Here is a 20,649-nt window from a genome sequence, read left to right as displayed (position 1 = left end):
TGTGGTGGAGGCTGGTACAATTGTAACATTTAAGAGGCATTTGGATGGGTATATGAATAGGAAGGGTTTGGAGGGATATTGGCCGGGTGCTGACAGGTGGGACTAGATTGGGTTGGGATATCTGGTCGGCATGGACAGGTTGGACCGAAGGGTCTGTTTCCATGCTGTACATCTCTATGACTCTATGACTCTAAATCTGTACAAATAGCAATGGTCTCTGGTACTGTATACTCATCTCAGTACCTAACCACAAAATTCTCTCTGTTGGACAAGATGAAACGAGCAGACAGCACCTGAAGAAAACAGTTGCAGAGCTTGATGGACAGCTTTTGTTCAAGATGACAGAGGCAACAGGGTAGTAGATGTTTGGGCTCCTGTCAGGTTCACTCCCTGCTGCATGACGGACCACATCCTTTTCTTTTCTTCTTTCTGCAGCTGCGATGGTGGAGAGAGGTTGCGGAGAGCTGATGAGTGGCAGATCTGGTCCATTCCTTGTGGTCATGCTGTTCACGACTTGAGCAACTGTTCCAGTTTCAATGGATTGTGATAATTTCTTTTCCTTTGGTGTTTCAATGGCAGCAGAGTGAATGATCTCTCAATCCTTTGGGAGTTAATTTGGATGGCCCATTGGTCTGCGAAAGTTAAGAATGGGTCCTGGTCCTCGAAGGTTGGGACAATCTCTGAGCAATGGTGGTGGTTGGATTATTGGCAGTGATGAGGTAGCTATGGGAGAAGCCCCATTTTACATCCAGTCAGTGGGAGCAGGGGCTGCCTCAGTGTACTTTCTCCTCGATGTTGTGGCCTCAGGGACTGCTTTTGGCAGAGGTGACATTCAGGGTCTGGTCAGCAGCGGGGGGGGGGGGGGGCTGTATCAGCGCATTTCCTCCTTGGTGTTGCGGCTTTAGGGACAGCTTTGGCAGCTGTGGGATAAGGGCTGTCCTGTAGTCACTTATGAAATCAAGAAGCCATGATTGGATCAAAAAAATGAAATTAGTCTTAACTTGGTATGCATTTTAAAAAAATAATTTATGCAATTAAAATGATACTGGATTAATTACAACCACTTATACACATTTTACTAAATTTTCATAAATACATGGAACAACAAATTACTTTTACTATTGGGGATTCCCAGTTTGCTGATGCAACAGAAACTCTCTCCCCTGAGTTTTTGCAGGGAAAAGGTATGAATGAAATACAGTACCCCCTCCACTAAGTGGCAGTAAAGGCAAACTGTGCTCACAGACATGGAGGTGAGCTTGTCCGCACAAAGCTTTTTAGTCTGTGCTGTTTCTAGAACACGTACAATTGTTGTGTAATTCCCATCTCCTAAGACCGTCTTTGAAACTACAACTTAAAGGGTTTTGTGGAAGACTGAGAAAGCAGCCTATCTGGGACAGCTCTGGTGAGGCTGAAGATGCCCACTGCCTGCAGAGCAGAACCATCAAGGTGCAAAGGCATTAGGACCAGCAGTTTCTCCAGTTAACCTGAGGGCTCTTGAAGATGAGTTGATCACAGTCAATGATGCATTAACCAGCCCTAGATTCTTTTTACAAAATCTTCGATTAATATCTTAGCTCTGAATGTTCCACCCACCTTATGACTTTGTTGTGCACACATCCACTAATTATTTTTTCCTCTTTACTCCCCACGGCTGCTTTGCCTATCATCTACACTCTAGGGGGATGTCTGATGAAGGGGTTTGACATATTTTTGTAAAAATAATGGACCTGAACAGACCCAGTCAAGGGAACTCGAGTGGACAAGCCGTGTTTGGTGGTGGGGTGCAGGAGGTGGGAGTAGTTGCTTTCCTTATTTATTGCAATAATTTTTTATGTGCACTTTCCTTTGATGATCATTGAGTTATGCAATACAGGGGAGGCTCTTCAACCCATCGAGTCTGCACTACCAAAAATACTAAATCTAAAATCACTTTCCAACATTAGACTGAGAGCTTTGAATGTTCTGACATTTCTAGTGCTCATCCAAGTAGTTTTTAAAGGTTGTGAAGTTTTCTACCTCTACTACCTTCCCAGGCAGTGCATTCCAGATCCCCACTACTCCTGGATGAAAACATTTTGCCCCCCTCTAATAATCTTAAAAGCCCAGCAAAACATGGAGAATTTCTCAGGGCAGCAACTGCAATATAGCATTGGAGATTATAAAACTTTTCTGCTGCAGAATTACCAAAACTAGTATGATGCCAGGACCAAATACTGGCCTCATACTGGTCCTGTTCTACCAGTTTTCCTCTCTATGAAAAGTTCATAAAGAAAGATTGTTTTTCAATACATCCATTGCACAAAAGTTGAGAGACACTTTATCCTAAGTCAATTGTACATCATCAGACCTCCCAATGAGGGGGGCAGACACTGTATTTATGAAAATTTATTGGAGAGTGAGATTCCTCAGTAATCTGCACGTGCATTGGCATATGGGGGCCATTGTTACAGAGTCTGACTTTTCATTGAGAGAGACATAAACAATGCACAAATACAAAGTTAAAAATCACACAACACCAGGTTATAGTCCAACACCAGGTTAATTGGAAGCACACTAGCTTTCGGAGCGACGCTCCTTCATCAGGTGATTTTTAACTTTGTACACCCCAGTCCAACACCGGCATCTCCAAATCATGCACAAATATAGCTATTGCAGAGCTCAAACTAAGATAACTGGAACACTTGATCCAGATTTTGACTTTATGTCAGAGATAGCATAAATTACATTCAGGGATGTTGCTGCAAAATCTGTCCCGTCAATGAGACAGAAGCACGTTGTATCCAAGAGTATTTTCTGTATCTTGTGAGTCATCCCCTTCTTAGTTGCATGTTATTACGTACAGTTGTCCACAATATCTGACTGAACAGTTGGACAGAAGCACATTGTAGCTGAAAATGTGTTGCTGGAAAAGCGCAGCAGGTCAGGCAGCATCCAAAGAGCAGGAGAATCGACGTTTCGGGCATGAGCCCTTCTTCAGGAATAATGAGCCCTTTCATGAAGAAGGGCTCATGCCCGAAACGTCGATTCTCCTGCTCCTTGGATGCTGCCTGACCTGCTGCGCTTTTCCAGCAACACATTTTCAGCTCTGATCTCCAGCATCTGCAAGTCCTCACTTTCTCCTAGAAGTGTAGGGATTGTATGCAGGGATACTTCCAATAGAATTCAAGACCTCCATAGGATGGTCTTATAATATCATTCAAGAATCTGACGTCACATCATGTGGAAGTAGTAAGAACTTGGCATATTGCTGCATAATGGGATACTTGACCGAGGTAAAAGGTATCTTGGCTCTCAGCCCCTTGCTTTAGTGGAAAAATACTGCTAGAGATAAAGACTGAGGTTGTGTAACTATAATTTGATGAAGTTTAGGGAGTAAATCTTGAACTCCTTATTTTCTCTGCCTTTGAGCAACATCAAATTACAAAGGGAGTAGGCACTGTGCTTATCCTTATCTTGAATTATTGCATTCAATATTACTTGAGCGTGGAATGTAAGTAAGGTTGTTTGTATTATTGTAAAAATATAGGGCAACTGTTCAGCTCGGGAGTGTGCTGCGGGACAATGGACACTGTGGCAGCCTCGCCATGAATTCACGAAGAAAACGCATCTGAAAACAAGGCTGAAAGTCTCAGACTAAGTAATTTCCTTGACAGAATTAGGCATATCAGGCAGGATCCCAATTAATACAGGATCCAAAAAAAGTAAAGGAGGAAATAGTGAAAATAGTGGGCGGGACAGTCCTCGCTGAAAGTGGTCTAGTGCTCCCTTCACAGGGGTGGGCAAGTGTAGAGACTGCCTGGTGTCTGGCCAGTGACTTCAGCTGAACCAAGACTACCAAAAGATCACAGAGAAAACTAAACTTACCAGTGTGGTGAGAGAGACTAAGAAATGGTAGCTACCCAATTGAAATAGGTTCAAGACTTTGAGACTTGTAGATGGAAGAGAAACACCAGTGAGCACTTATAGTAGATTAATGCATGCAGGCACGAATCATAATTTTTTTTCTCTACTTCTCCTTTCTTGGCAGTTGACGTCTCTTTGTAGATTATGGAAATGGGAAATGGAGCCAGCTGTCAATGGCACTCCACGAATGCGGATGTGAGGCACCCAGAAGACGGTCCTAAAGTGGAAAAGTGAACAAAACAAAGACATTGTAAGGATAAGATCATGACAACAGGTAGGAGACACTGGGGTCACCAGCAGATACGGTGCTCTCTGAAACATGAGATTCTGGGTACATCATTCCTTTTTGTAGTGATCTTTACAAATGGTCCTAGGGCCATTGGCCCTATGGAGGTTCTTTTGTCTTAAGTATAATTAAGGAATGGCAAGAAATTACTGAGGAAGGAGGTGGGGATCCCGCTTGGGACAAATGTTATATGATGTATTGTTTTGTTAAATGGTGAGAGGTTGCTAAGCGTCATGAACCTCCCAAATCTAAACCTAAGAAAGATGCTGGTGCACCCTCCAGTGCCTCGTTGCGACTATATCCCCAGCTTGAATCTCAAGAGGATACGGTTATGGACAACATCCTCCTGGCTGTGTGAGAACAGCATCTCCGGCCTCTTCAACCTCCACATTACCAGGCTCTAGTCCATACTACGGGCCTACCTACAGCCCCTCCTAATTCTACCCAACCCACTATGATGCGGACTCACAGTCACACTAAAATGTGTCACTTAGATATGGGACATTCTCCACCACCTCTGATGCAAATAAACCTTCTAGCACCACTGCTCCCTTCACCCAACTGCCCTGACTGATGGTCGGTGATATAGCTGTCCCAAAGCCTTGGTCCCTCACTGAGGCTAGCAGCATGATCAATGAGGCCCTTAACACACTGAAGAAGCCAATCTTCTTCCATAACTGACTGGTCCAAACCTGCCAAATTTATAACCTCTTACCTGGGGATGTTCTTCTCCTACATAAAGTTGTATGTGGCACCTTCTCGATGGCTTTTAAGGATTCTTTTTCACTCCCAATCAGGGAAAATGGGGATTGGTTAGAGGGACCTAAAGAGGAGCAGCAGGGTCAGGGAAATATCCCCTGGGATGAGTGGCTCCAGAACCAAGCTCTGCAGGCCATTTCATATGGGGCCAGATAGCCACTCTGAGAAAGTGACGACTACAGATGCTGAACATCAGAGTCGAAATGTGTGGTGCTGGAAAAACACAGCCAGTCAGGCAGCATCCGAGGAGTTGGAGGGTCGATGTTTCGAGCATGAGCTCTTTATCAGGAATGACAGGGTGGCCAGAGGGGGCTGACCCTCCAGCGCATCTCCTCCACTTTCGCACCTCTGCCCTTGAGCATTCCAGCACATCTCCTCCACTTACTACACTTCGGCCCTTAAACCCCACCCCTCCAATCGCAACAAGGACAGAGACCCCTCCCCTTCCACCACACCAAGTTCCGGGTACAACATATCATCCTCTGCCATTTCCACCATCTACAAACAGATCCCACCACCAGAGTTTTATTTCCCTCTCCGCCCCTATCTGTGTTCCACAGAGACCATTCCCTCCTTGACTCCTTTGTTAGGTCCAATCCCCCCACCAAGCCACCAACCCACTCTTGGCACCTTCCCCTGCAAGAAGTGCAAAGCCTGCGCCCACACATCCAACCCCCACCTCCGTCCAAGACCCCAAAGGATCCTTTCACATTTAGATTAGATTAGATTACTTACAGTGTGGAAACAGGCCCTTTGGCCCAACAAGTCCACACCGACCCGCCGAAGCGTATACCACCCAGACCCATACTCCTACATTTACCCCTTCACCTAACACAATGGGCAATTTAGCATGGCCAATTCACCTAACCTGCACATTTTTGGACTGTGGGAGGAAACTGGAGCACCCGGCGGAAACCCATGCAGACACGGGGAGAATGCGCAAACTCCACACAGAGAGTCGCCTGAGGCGGGAATTGAACCCGGGTCTCTGGTGCTGTGAGGCAGCAGCACTAACCACTGTGCCACCGAGCCGCCCACTGACAGAGATTTGCCTGCACGTCCACACATGTCATCTACTGTGTCCACTGCTCTAAGTGTGTTATCCACTGCATTGGGGAGACAGGATGCTAACTTGCAGAATGTTTCAGATAACATCTCTGGGACACACGCACTAAACAACCCCACTGCCCCGGTGGCTGAACATCCTGGGCATCCTCCACCGTCAAACTCTAGCCACGTGATGCCTGGAGGAAGAACACCTTAACTTCCGCCTTGCGACCCTCCAACCAAACGGGATCTATGTAGATTTCACCAGTTTCCTCATTTCCCCTCCCCCCATTTATCCCAGCTCTAACCTTCCAATCTGGCACCTAACCTTCCAAACTGTCCCACCTGTCCATCTTCCTTTGCACCTCTCCGCTGCATTCTCCTTCCCAATCTATCACCATCATCCCTCACCTCCATCGAAATGTCGACTCTCTTGCTCCTCAGAGGTTGCCTGACCAGCTGTGCTTTCCAGCACCACACTCTTCAACTCAGCATAACGACTTCGGCAAGGGGTCACTCCATGTCTTCAGAAAAAAGGGGAACCCCTTGTTGATTTTGTCACCCATTTTAAGGACACGTGGGAATCCATCCATGGGAGTGCCTCTGAAAGGAAATGACCCTTTGGTGGTACAGACACTGTTAAAATTGTGTTGACCCCCAGAGAACTCAGGCTTTCAAGTTTACCAATCTCACCTGGCAACAGCAGAACTGGGGTGCTGTAGTTACCTCCCTCACTAAAATGGACCAACAAGGTCTATTCAATAAGCGGTCTGAGGGTTCAAGGGCCAATTTGTCCAATATCACCAATCTTACAACAAAAGGTCCCTAAGATATTACCCATCTCGGTTAGATGGTGGTAGTGGCCACTACGGTCCAAGGATGGTGACATTTGCCGTCGGTGTGGTTGGTCGGATCATTGGGCTAGAGTTTGTCGAGTGCAGTTGGCTGTAGCTCCTCCTGCAACTGTGTGCATGCCCCAAATGTTACATTCACAGACCCCTTAGACGACACAATAGGGGTTCCACGAGGTGTTATTGGTACAGGCTCCCTTGATCCAGCTATTTTCTTCTCTCCTCGAAGACTCAATGACAGAACTTGATGTTCAACGGAAGCATCTTAAGGTTTTAGTTGACTCCGATGCGACTATTTGATCTGTACATCCCTCCGTGCAACTTCCGTGAAACTGTCTCCACCATCGGTATAGCCGGAATTTCCATGGTGGAATCACTCTCCCAAACTGTTTCCCTTCAGATAGGTCAGCTCCAGGTAGAGCAGTCATTTGTCATTGCCAAGAATTCACCTGTTTGCCTGTTGGGTGGCCAACCCCTGTGTAAACATGGTGCTTCAAACCACTCCTCTGATCAGGGCCTGTTCTTGGAGTTCCCTGAGCACTCTGTTTGCTGATGCAGTACTCTGACACTGCAACACAGGTCTATTGTATTGCTGGCAACTACAGAACAACCCTATTGAACCTCTCTAGCGCCCCTGATAGTGGACCTAGAAGGAAATACCAATCACTGCTTAAGCTTTCTTCATCACGTGTCCCTTGATCCAGCTATTTTCTTCTCTTCTCAAAGACCCGAGGCCAGTTGTGTCTTGCTCCTATCTGCCAATTGGCCGGTAATTTTTCTCCAGTACCAGCCACCCTCGCCCTATATGTCCCCACTGCTCCTGCCATCCCTCCCTTCTTCCCTGCGGGCACTCCATAAAATCATGTGGGGTTGGTGCTTTCTGCTCTGCTGCACCATGTTACTGTTGGTCCTGGTTGTGTCCATCAATACAGAGTATCTCCTGATGCTGAAATAGGCCTTCAGCCTGTTATTGATGCTGTGCATGTTGTAAATCAGATTGTTATCCCCATGGCACCGGTCACCCCGATACCAAATTCAACTTGTTACACTGTCATAGAACTCCGCTCACTGTTTATCTCCACTGATTGTTCTCCACCTGGACTCGTCTTCCTCAGGGTAACACAGAAAACCCAACTGTGTATATTGTGGCAGTGCGAAGGGATCAGTCTCAGTTCTGTCTGCCTGTGGCAGCACTGTGTTGCAATATGCTGACGACATCCTTGTCGCCTCACGGTCCTACACTGACTGTCAGTGGAACTATGTGACCTTGTTGATCCACTCAGCCTCCTGTGAGCCCCACAGCCTTTCTCCTGCCAAGCTACAATTATGTCAGATCTCGGTACAATATCGAGACCGCATCCTCGAGTGTGATACCCATCACCTGAGTCCTGATCATGTTGCTGCTATTCTCATTGCCCTGCGACCCTCCACACAACAGAAGATGCTGTCTTTTCTCGGCATGGTGAACAATTGTCACCAATGGGTGCCTGAATATCGGTGCATGGACACAATTTTGCGTCAGATTACCCTTAACAGTCAGCCTCATTCAATTGATTGGACTCCCAACCAACTGCGAGCATTTGAGGAACTTTGTACTATTCTGACACAAGCCCCAGCCTTGGGCTTACCCAATTATCGTAAGTCTTTCATCCTGTATGTTGACATACGAGAGGGTTTCACAAGCGCACTCCTCATCCAAACCTATGGTGGTCTGAAGCGCCCAGTGGCCTATTACTCCTCTCAGTTACCTCCAGTGGTTCATGGCCTACCAACCTGCCTCTGCATCGTCGCTGCCACAGCTATCATGCTGGAAAAGGCAAACCCCAATGTTCTAGATCGCCATTGTTCTGTTATGGCCCTTCATGCTGTTTTGCTGCTTCTCAATTTGGCTGTTACTCAGCATTTCACAGCAACCCGCAGGACTGTGCATGAGGTCATGCTGTTGTCCAAGCCAAATCTATCATTCTGCTGTGCCTCTTCAGTTAATCCTCCTTCCTACTTCTTCTGACTTGGAATCCTACCTCTCCTCACCCTGATTTATCCTCCACACCCTTTGCTAATTCTGACCTTGTGCTTTTCACTGATGGCTCGTCCAAACGTTCCTCCAACCATTGTTCCCTTGCCGTTTACGCAGTTGTTACTTCCTTTGAAATAGAGGCATGTGCTCTCCAGTCCGGGACTTCAGTCCAGGTTGCTGAACATTGTGCTCTTACTCGTGGATGGATCCTTACCATGGGAAATCCATTAACATTTATACTGATTCCCATTATGCCTTTAGGGTGGTCCATGACTTCAGTACACTCTCATCCAGTAAACCTATTCAATACGCATTATTTGCCAACAGTACAATAGAGGAAGAACACTTGCATATTTTGATCCATTTGGGAACTTGCAGATTGATTTTGTCCATATGACTGCACATTGTCCATAGTAGATATGTTCTCTAGATGGATAGAGGCATTTACCACCAGAAGGGATGGTGCCCAAACAGTAGTAACATGTCTTACAAGAGATATAATTCCCCATTTTGGAATACTGAGTCAAATGGATAGTGGCAGGGGTACCCACTTTACTGTGAAAATAATAACAGCACTGTGTGCAGTATTGGGATTTGTGTGGAAGGTTCATATCCCCTATCAACCCCAGTCCTCGGGAATAATGGAATGAACTAACAGGATGCTAAAAAGTATCCCTGCAAAGGAAACTGGACTAAAGTGGCCTGAAGCCTTGCCTATTACCCTGTTCACCCTCCAAAACCAGGTTAATAGAACCACTGGTCGAACCCCGTTTAAAATTCTTCTGGGAAGACCCATGACTACTGGCACCTAAACCCTTCTCTCTACATCCGAAATAGCCCTGATATAGGGGTGGAAGAGAAAACCCTGCTATACACCCAAGCCCTGAGCGAAGGGGCCTGGGCCAATCATTCAAAGGTATTAGAGGCCATGCCAACACCCCATGGATCTAACACACACCATTTTAGACCTCGCAATTGAGTGTATGTTAAGTCTCTTAAAGGCTCTCTCTCTCTCCAAGATGGAAGGGACTGTATTAAGTGTTACTGACCTCCTGAGCTGTAGTAAAATTGGAAGAACATAAGGAGTGGGCGCACACGACCAACTATAACATAACCCAACCAACTCGGCAACTACTAAAGTGAATGATGAGAACCCTGTGGATGCAATTCCTGGTCCTCCTCAGCTTGCAAACAATTGAAACTAGATATGCATGGCCTTGTGGTGGGTGTGCCAAAAGTACTCACCTGTTATGTAATGATGACATAATACAATGTGTATCATGCTGTAATGCTATTTTTAGTCAGAAATGCAAGGAATGGGTCAGGGTTTGAGGAGAGTTAACCATCTTTCCTCCACTGCAGTGAGGGCTCCAAAAGTGTATCAGAGACTTTGCAATGTTGGTGGTAATTTAAGCGTCCGCTGTCTGATGCATTTTCCAGGGTTCCATTATTGCGCTTCTCAGGGACATGAGGGGAGACCATGACTCGCAAGGAATCTGCCGCAGGGAAAGATATGGAAACTAAAAGGGTTTCTAACAAGTGTGTGAAAGGAGGAGGCAGGTCGCAGGCATGTGCCAGACAGAGATGTGATTTGAATTGCTCCTGATCCCATGTCGAGATCACCGACAATTGTCATGTGACATACCGGGTTTGTCAATACGGGGGTCGCGGAGGCAGCGTGTATTTATTATGTGTAGTACCCTGGCAGAACTCCTTGCACTGGTGCCTGGAGTCTCGGGCTCGGCTTTTAAAGGAGCCTCAGGTGCCAAAGAGTATGGCTCAGAAAAATGGGTTTCCCTCTGATACGAGAATAAAGCGACTAAGATGAGCCAGACACCACAATGTTTTTTGTATTTGGCCTCTCAAAGCGCCCATATGGCAAGAAAAGAAACTGACTATTGGGTATGTGCCCATGTACCAATCCCTCACAGGGAGGTATCACTTTGTGGACCGTATCCTTTAGGTGGCCTGAAGTTGCCAAATGGCTAGTATGCCAAAACTCTTCAGTTGAACCCAATAACTCTGAGGGCGTATAGGAGTGGATGTCAGCAGGGTATAAATCTGGCCCGATTCCCAGATTGGTCCCAAACTGATTGTAACAGATCCCATATGCCCCTTTTTCTTGTTGAGCATAATAACACCATTAGCAACACCATGACATGGGAACGTCTCTACTGGGATCTAGACAATGTTCTTTTAATATCCCCTGGATTGAACCTACCCAAAATTCGACGAGCCAAGGCTACTTTTCGTTTAATTGGTCTAGTGTCCTTAATAAGACATCAGGCTCCCTGTGGAAAGACCTGGCTCCCAAATTGTGGAGGGGCAGAGATTCCAAATTAATCTCCTACAATGGTCCCTATTTTCTTTGTGGTCTTAAGGCCTATCCTTGGCTTCCCTCAGACTGGAGACGGCTGTGTTACATGGGATATGTCATACATCACATTTGAGTCTTGGATGGGTTACCTTCACCCCTGAAGCCCAAGAGATCCCTCACCAGATTCCTCACCTGGGTTGGGATGTCTTCTCCTTTTACTGAAGTCGATCTGGATTTCCAAGAATTGAGCAAATTAAAATTAGTATTGGAAGCTGTCACTGATGATACTGCTGAGGCCCTGACTGAGATTAATGCTGAGCTAGTCTCAGTTAGAACAGTGGCTCTTCAGAACAGCTTGGTCTTGGATTTTCTATTATCCAAGGAGGGTGGCACTTGTGTTGTTATTGGGTAGGCATGCTGTACCTAAATACCAGACAACTCTAAAAATGTCTCCAATTTGGTGACCCACATTCACACAGAAGTTAAGAAATTGAGCTCCCCTTTTGATTCTGGGCGGTCCTTTGATGTCGCCTAGCTGGATAAGTGGGGATCCTCCTTAGTCATTGGGTTTGTCACATTTTCTATAATAATCCAGATACTTTGTGGCTGTTGTTGTGTACAGTATATTCTTAACCCATTTTCCTCTCCAAAACTGGTGATCATCTATTGGACCGTACTCCATAATGCCACCGACGATGAGCAAGCATGTACGAGTATGTGCCTTTTTCCAGAAGAATATGCGCTCCCTTTTTGGATGAGCCAGTATCCTAAACCTAGGTATTAATCTAGAAGATCACCAAAGAGGAAACTGTAGAAGTAGTAAGAATTTGGCATACTGCTGCATGATGGGTCACTTTAGTAGAAAATATTGCTGGAGATAAAGACTGAGGTTGTGTAATTATAATTTGATGAAATATAGAGAGTGTATCTTGTTATTTTCTCTGACCTTGAATAACATCAAAGAACTAAGAGGGTATGCACTGTGCTTATCTTTATCTTGAATTATTGTACTCAATATTATTAGATTAGATTCCCTACAGTGGGAAAACAGACCCTTTGGCCCAACTAGTCCACACCAATCCTCCAAAGAAAACCCTCTGACGAATGCATCTAACACTATGGGCAATTTTTTTAGCATGGCCAATTCACCTGAGCTGCACATGTTTGGACTGTGGGAGGAAACCACGCAGACATAGCAAGAATGTGCAAACTTCACACAGTCACCCTGGGCTGTAATTGAACCTGGGACCCTGGTGCTGTGAGGCAGCAGTGCTAACCAGTGAGCCACCATGCTGCCACTTGAGTGCAGAATATAAGCAAGGTTGTTTGTATCATTGTATTAATACTGGCCAACTGTTCAGCTCAGAAGAGTGCTGTGGGACAATGAAGACAGTGGCAGCCTCGCCATGAATTCACGAAAAATAAAGCTTCTTGAAACAAGACTCGAAGTCTCAGACTAAGTAATCTTCTTGACACATCAAGAGAGGCAAACACTTTGGAGGCAAACAAAGAACAAAGAGCTGTGCAGCACTGGAACAGGCCCTTTGGCCCTCCAAGCTGCACTGACATATTTTGCCCTTCACTTACAGGATCCATATCCCTCTATTCCCTTCCCATTCACGCATTCATCCAGGTATTTCTTGATTGCTGCTATTGTGCCTGCTTCCACCATTTCATCTGGCAGAGCATTCCAGGCACTCACCATCCTTTGTGTGAAAAACTTGCCTTGCACATCTCTTTTAATCTACTCCCTGTCCCCAGCACCCTCAATCCCCATACCTTGAACCTGTGCCCCCTAGTAACTGACTCCTCCATCCCGGGAAAAGGCCTCATTTTCCACTCTATCCATGCCATTCACAACCTTGGCAACTTCTAACAGGTCACCGCTCAACCTCCAGCATTTCAGTCAAAACAAACACAGTCTATCCAAAATTTCATCATAGCTAAAATCCCATATACCATGCAACATCCTGGTCAACATTTTCTGTATCCTCTCCAAAGTATCAGCACTCTCTTGTTGTGTGGTGACCAGAACTGTACATAATATTCTAAGTGTGACCTAACTAAAGATCTATAAAGCTGCAGCACAACTTAGCTGTGCTTATACTCAATGCCCCTTCCAATGAAGGTAGGCATCCCATTGGCCTTTTTTGCTACCTTATCTACCTGTGCTGCCACCTTCAGTCATCTGTGGAACTGCACACCCACATCCCTCTGCGTATCAATACTGTTAAAGGTTCTGCCAGTCACTGTATAATTTCCTTTGATGTCGCCTAGCTGGATAAGTGGGGATCCTCCTTAGTCATTAGGTTTGTACTTGATCTTCTGAAATACATCACCTCACATTTGTCTAGATTAAACTCCATCTGCCAAATTTCTACCCATGCAGAAATCTGTATCCTGCTGTATCCTCGGGTAATCCTTCTCACTATCCACAACTCCATCTGTCTTTGTATCATCTGCAAACTTACTAATTAGACCAACCACATTTTCCTCAAAATCCACAGTGCTGTGGATCACAAACAGCACTGATCCCTGTGGAAAATCATTAGTTTCAACATTCCATTTCAAAAAGTATCCTTCTACTGCTACCTTCTTTCTCCTATGACTAAACCAATTCCATGTCCAACATGGTCACTAATGTGACTGAGTTCTTTGAAGAAGTAATGAAGCGAATTGATGAGGGCAGAGCATTGAACATAATCTATATGGACTTCATTAATGCATTTAACAATGTTCCTCATAATAGACTGGTTAGCGAGATAACCATGTAATACAGGGAGGACTAGCTGTTTGGATACAGAACTGGCCAAAGATCGAAGACAGAGGGTTGCTTTTCAGATTGGAATCCTGTGACCAGTGATGTGGCACAAAGATCAATGTTGGGTCCACTGCTTTTCATCTTTTATATATATGATTTGGATGTGAACATAGGAGATATGGTTAGTAAGTTTGCTGATGATACTGAAATTGGAGCTGTAGTTAACGGCAAAGAAGGTTACATTAGAGTACAATGTGATCTTGATCAGATGGGCCAATGGGCCAGGGAGTGGCAGATGGAGTTCAACTTTGGTAAATGTGAGGTGCTGCATTTTAGAAAAGCAGATCAGGGCAGGACATATACACTTAATGGTAAGGACCTGGAGAGTGTTGCTGAACAAAGAGACCTTGTAGTGCAGATTCATAGTTCATTGAAAGTGGAGCTGCAAGTAGATAGGATAATGAAGAAGGTGTTTGGTGTGCTTGCCTTTATTGGTCAGTGCATTGAGTAAAAGAGTTGGGAGGTCATGTTATGGCTGTGCAGCACATTAGTTCAGCCACTTTTGTGCATGCAATTCTCGTCTCCTTTCTACTGGAAGGATGTTGGGAAACAAGGAGGGGTTCAGAAAATATTTTCAAGGATATTGTCAGGATTGGAGGATTTGAGCCATAGGGTTGGCTGAATAGGCTGCGGCTATTTTTGCTGAAGTGTCAGAGGCTGAGGGGGTGACCTTACAGAGGTTCATAAAATCATGAGGGATATGGTTAGGGTAAATAGGAAAGGTCTTTTCCCTGGGCTAAGGTGAAAGGATAAATATATAAAAGGGATCTCAGTGGCAACTTTCTCACTCAGAGGGTGGTGCATATATGGAATGAGCTGCGACATGAAGTGGTGGAGGCTGGTACGATTACAATATTTAAAAAGTGTTGTATTAAAAAGTATGGATGGATCAATGACTAGGAAAGGTTTAGAGGGATATGGGCCAAACGTTGGCAAATAGGACCAGATTTATTTAGGCTATCTGGTCAGCATGGACAAGTGAGATCGAATAGTCTGTTTCCATGCTATGACTCTATGCCAGCTCATTCCTGACACTACGTGATTTCACCTTTTTCACTAGTCTGCCATGAAGGACCTTGTCAAAGGTTTTACTGAAGTCCATGTAGACAACATCAACCATGACTTATTGATTTATGTCATGTGTACCGAGGTTCAGTGAAAATCTTTGTTTATAAGCAGTACAGGCAAATCATAGTAAGCAAGGATGTACACATCAGGAGTTAGAGCCGCACAGATTACATTGCACAGGGCATGCGCTAAGTGAGACCAGCATTATTTGAGGCGAGAGAATCGATTCATCAGTCTAACAGTAATGCCCAGAAAGAAGCTGTTCATGAACCTGATAGTCCATATGTTCAGGCTTCCGTATCTTCTCCCTGACAGAAGAAGTTGTAGGAGTTCATTACCGGGGTGGAATGGGTCTTGATTTTGGCAGTCTTTCCGCTTCAGCAAGCTGTGTAAATGGAGTCCATGGATGGAAGGGTGGCTTACGGTCTTGGGCAGAGAAGTTGCCATACCAGGCCATTATGCACCTAGACACTCCGCTTTCAATTGAAAACTTGTTACAGAAATCTACAATGGTGGAAATGTGTTGCTGGAGAAGCGCAGCAGGTCAGGCAGCATCTAGGGAACAGGAGAATCGACGTTCTGAAGAAGGGCTAATGCCCGAAACGTCGATTCTCCTGTTCCCTAGATGCTGCCTGACCTGCTGCGCTTCTCCAGCAACACATTTCCATCTCTGATCTCCAGCATCTGCAGACCTCATTTTCTCTACAGAAATCTACATGACAGTGAATCAGATTACATACAGTATAGAGAGACATGCTACAGAATTTGACTATGCTGAGTGCTGCACAATATAATCAGGGACACAGTATATGCTACAGAGTCTGGCTGCATAACAGGAGATCAATGTCACGTGCTACCTGGGAATATTTGATTAAATAAATGTGAAGCAGGAGTAATTTCTGATGCTGTGAAATCTTCAGTTCTTCTCAATATTTAATGAACGTTACAATGCCAATACAGGTGTGAGAAACAAAGCTCACTCACTTCAATAATTTCAGTCCGAGACAAGATCTGAAGCAATCAGTATGTTTATTATACGCTTGCAAGCGTGGTGCCTGGAATTGGCACACAGAGTTTAGCATTTAATTGGGGTTTGTTTTTGTGTGTTTGCAAAAGTGGGAAACAGATGCTTATAACTACTGCTTGTATAAGCAAATCTAGCTTAACCTACATCCTCACAGCACCTCACAGCATATTTGTCTACCATTGTTAGCAGGCACGTTTCATTCTTGTATGCACATTTTAGCTAATACAAAAACAATTATATATTTCCTCCACATAGTTTTCATTCTTGTTGACTCAGCTCTTGGTTGAAACAATTATACACTGGTGTGAGTGCATTTACCTGGCATAAGTAATTATAATTGCAGAAGTAACACTACTTTACCTATATCCCACACAGGGATATTTCGTAATTTTCTTCAACTGCTTTCTGAACTTAGTGTGTTTTATAGCATAAATGGCAGTATTTGTGCAAAAATGCAGGAGCTATAGCACAAATCCAAATTCTTGCATGTAACTAGGTAAAAAGACCTGATTACCAACAAAATAATATAACAAAGCTGAAACTCAACTCCATAGAGAATCCAGCCATTGACCATAACAAAATTAAATTTGCTGAAACAACAAACAGTAACATTCTTTTGATTATCTCTCTCTCTCAGATTCTCCAAATATTTTGAACTTGGAACCTGCTACGGACTTCTGCTGGTGCCTCGCAATTAAAAACATTGAACTGAAGAATTAATGTAAAAAGGGACTGCTGGAATTAGACGATAATGAAGGGATGCAATTGCTGCCTAGAACTGTGAAGTAGCAATGTCTTCTGACTTATCACAAAACTGGGGTTATTCATAAACTGATATTCATGCGTTAAATACCAGGTGACAGCCTTTAAACAGCTCAATACAATCACCGTTCCATAGCTGAGGAGAAAGTGAGGTTTGCAGATGCTGGAGATCAGAGCTGAAAATGTGTTGCTGGAAAAGCGCAGCAGGTCAGGCAGCATCCAGGGAACAGGAGAATCGACGTTTCGGGCATAAGCCCTTCTTCAGGAATGGGCTGCTGTTTTCTCAGATCCATAGCTGCTGTTTTCTCAGTGCAGTAGTTAGCTTTCAACCTCTGGCAACAAATGGCCACAAATTGATCAAAGGTTAACGCGCCTGCATAAATTATCAACGAATGCATTTTACACACTGGGAGCATCAACAGGAAAATAAATTTCTTCTGATAGTGAATTGTGATATACCTCAAAACCAAATCAAGAACAACAATCAATTGATCTGCTGTTGCCATGGCCACCACATAACTTGTTAAAAACACTTCAGCGGAGGAGTGCTGCCACTAAATTGGCTGCTGCGATACATCTGCAGTTTTGCAATTACACAACTGGTAAAATACATTGGCATGACTGTATAGTTTTTGATACACTTTCAAAATATTGATTCATGTTAAGCAATAGTTAACCATTAGTTAGTTTTGCTGTTCTTTCTCATATATCTCTGAAAAGCTATTGGACTTTAAATAGTGCTTAGTTAGAAAATTAAAAGTAATGTTCTGTAATTGGATATATTCTGGATAAAAAGGACATTCCCTGAAGGAACATCAGATTTAGGCAAATTACAGTAAAGTTCAAAGGATCTATTAAAACCCTTAGGGGAAAAACAATGCGAAACTCTAATACATTCAGTACATGGATTTCCAAGAGCTCCTCCCAAGCATAGTTTAATTTCTTCAGCCCTGGTGACAGTTCCTACATTTAGTTGTAATGCTTGGCATATTTCTGCTGGATGTGAGGCGAAATGCGACACCCTGAGTTTTGTGCATGCCTGAGTGATTCTCCACGTAGTGATGTTGGCTGCAAATGCTGCAGCCAAAAAATCTTTGCTGAACTTTAAAAATGACCGTCACAGATCACATGACTTGCAAGTTCTCCAATGTGGTAAAAACAATGACTGCAGATGCTGGAAACCAGATTCTGGATCAGTGGTGCTGGAAGCTCGGATGCTGCCTGAATTGCTGTGCAAGTTCTCCAATGTGCTGAATGCTTCTAGCACTGAACTGCAAAGGAACATGACTAGACTTGCTGAATTGATTGGCTCTTTTAGTGTGGCGATATTGCAAATACAGTATTAAAATTATGATTCGGAGATGCCGGTGTTGGACTGGGGTGTACAAAGTTAAAAATCACACACCAGGTTATAGTCCAACAGGTTTAATTTGAAGCACACTAGCTTTCGGAGCGACGCTCCTTTGAGCGTGACTCCGAAAGCTAGTGTGCTTCCAATTAAACCTGGTGTTGTGTGATTTTTAAGTATTAAAATTAAGTAGTATCTGAGCCTGTGTCCAGTACAAAAGAACACCGTGAATACTCTCCGAACACTTTGTGCAGAGGTACTAAACGAAACACACCAGAATTTTGGTGTGTTTCGATCAATGGATCGGAAACTTCTGCAATAACCTGAATAACGCTTTTAACGACCACCCATGATCTATGAATGACCAGCATCACGTGACTGAAAGTCTTTCAATCATATACTGTGATTTGTTAATTTAATCTGATTCCACTGACCAGGTTAATAGCTACATTTACCTGGATGTTGCAGCTTCAGAACCTGCATCCTGCAAGTGCATGTGAGAATGAGTGAGTATTTGGGAATATGTGTAAGAATGTGTGTATGTGCATCTGCATGTATACGCATGTGAGATAGTTTGTAAATCTGAGTAAGAGTGTGTGTATGTGGGTTGAATGTGTTTCCATATGCATCTGTGTCCATGTGAGAGTGGGTGCATGTGTGTTTGTGTGATGGTGTGAGTAAATACAACTGCATCTGAGATAGTATGGTTGGGTGAGTGAGTGTGAGCATTTGTGTAAGTGGGTGTGTGTATCTGTCTGTATGAGTTAGTGTTTTTCTGCACACATGAGAGTGTGTACATGAAAATGCGTCAGTCTTTACAGGATTGACCATGTGAATAAATAATACTTCTTATTAAATCAAATAGTTTGCTTTGTGATGTTTAAAATAGACTTCATACTAATCAAAATTTGCAAAAAAGAAATATTCTTTCCACAACTGAAGACAGGATTTTGAACCAGTGACCCTGAAGGAACAGGCATATTTCAGCATCAGGATGGTGGTGGCTTGGAGGGAAATGTCCAGGTGGTGTGTTCCTATGTTTCTGCTAATCTTGTCCTTGAGTCATGGCACACAAGTATCAGATAGAATCCCTATAGTGTGGAAACAGGCCATTTGGCCCAACAAGTCCACACAGACCCTCCAAAGAGTAACCCATCAGACCCATTTTGCTATTATTTTACATTATTATTAATGCACCTAATCTACACACCCTTGAATACTATGGGCAATTTAGCTAATCTGCACATCGTGGATTGTGCGAGGAGGCTGGAACATCTGGAAGAAACCCATACAGACTCAGGGAGAATGTGCAAACTCCACACAGTTGCCCGAGGCTGGAATCGAGCCCAGGCCCCTGACGCTATGACGCTATGTAGTGCTAAACACAGAGCCACCATGATATTTCTTTCCGACAGCAGAGCATGCAGAATCATCCTTTGACTTTCAATGGCATTGCTCTTGAAGATCTCCGACTCCTCAGAGGGGCCTTTTGGTTCGAGATCGGTCAAAAGAATCAACGAATATGGTCTGTTCAAAAAGCAAGGGTCATTAGTTTATTGAATTAAGGTACCTTGACACAATTCTACACAGCAACGCAGAGGTTAGAGCTTCTGTGTTCCGTGGTGAAATTGTGCAATTGCATTTGAAAATTACACATTATTTATATATATTTTTAAGAGATAATACAGCCTTAATTACAAGACAGACCAATCACATATAATAAGGTGACATGATTTACAGCAAATTAATCCAATGATATTTCCTGCGAAAGGGTCCTTAATTGCAAGAAAAGTCCAATCAACTGTAGTATGGTGGCATGATTGACAACAGGCTAATCCAATGGAAATCTTTGAAGAGAAAGTGAGGTCTGCAGATGCTGGAGTCAGAGATGGAAATGTGTTGCTGGAGAAGCGCAGCAGGTCAGGCAGCATCTAGGGAACAGGAGAATCGACGTTTCGGGCATTAGCCCTTCTTCAGGAATCCAATGGAAAAGAAATCTTATTTACGTAAATTGTCATGCAATATATCAGTTCAAGGTTAGTTCAAGTGGTCAATTAATGTGTCAGTATTCATTTTATGAAAACTCTATAGTCCTCTTGTCTTTGAATTTCAGCTTAATTCTACAAATCAGCAGTACAGGTTCACAGGTATCAATCACTATTCTCAGCCATTTTATCGTATTCCTTTAAATTGAAAAAACATTTTGTGGTTAATAAAAATCTACATATACTTGTTGCCCAAATTCAAATTTTAGATCCTCACTCTCATTGAATCTCCCACTATCAACATCCTCTGGGTTTCCATTGACCAGACACTGAACTAGACCATCCATTTAAGAGCAGGTCAGAGGTGAGAAGTGCTGTGCATTGTGAAGTATGTATAATAATTGCATTAAATGACATTTGAGGAATAGCAGGTTTATAATAAATCAGCTCTCCAG

General features: G+C 43.9%; 1 long non-coding RNA gene across 1 annotated transcript; it reads left to right on the top strand.

Moving 5' to 3' along the window:
• The first annotated feature begins 3,557 nt into the window (after positions 1-3,557).
• On the top strand, positions 3,558-17,992 carry LOC122557464. The gene is made up of 3 exons (XR_006313837.1): positions 3,558-3,640; positions 4,031-4,180; positions 16,737-17,992. It is a non-coding gene; the product is annotated as an uncharacterized LOC122557464 (long non-coding RNA).
• Positions 17,993-20,649: the final 2,657 nt, after the last annotated feature.

The sequence above is a fragment of the Chiloscyllium plagiosum genome, chromosome 15 (assembly GCF_004010195.1).
Source record: "Chiloscyllium plagiosum isolate BGI_BamShark_2017 chromosome 15, ASM401019v2, whole genome shotgun sequence".
In the NCBI taxonomy this organism is placed as follows: Eukaryota; Metazoa; Chordata; class Chondrichthyes; order Orectolobiformes; family Hemiscylliidae; genus Chiloscyllium; species Chiloscyllium plagiosum.
Note: the sequence above shows the minus strand (reverse complement) of the source record. Positions and strands in the feature narration are given on the sequence as shown.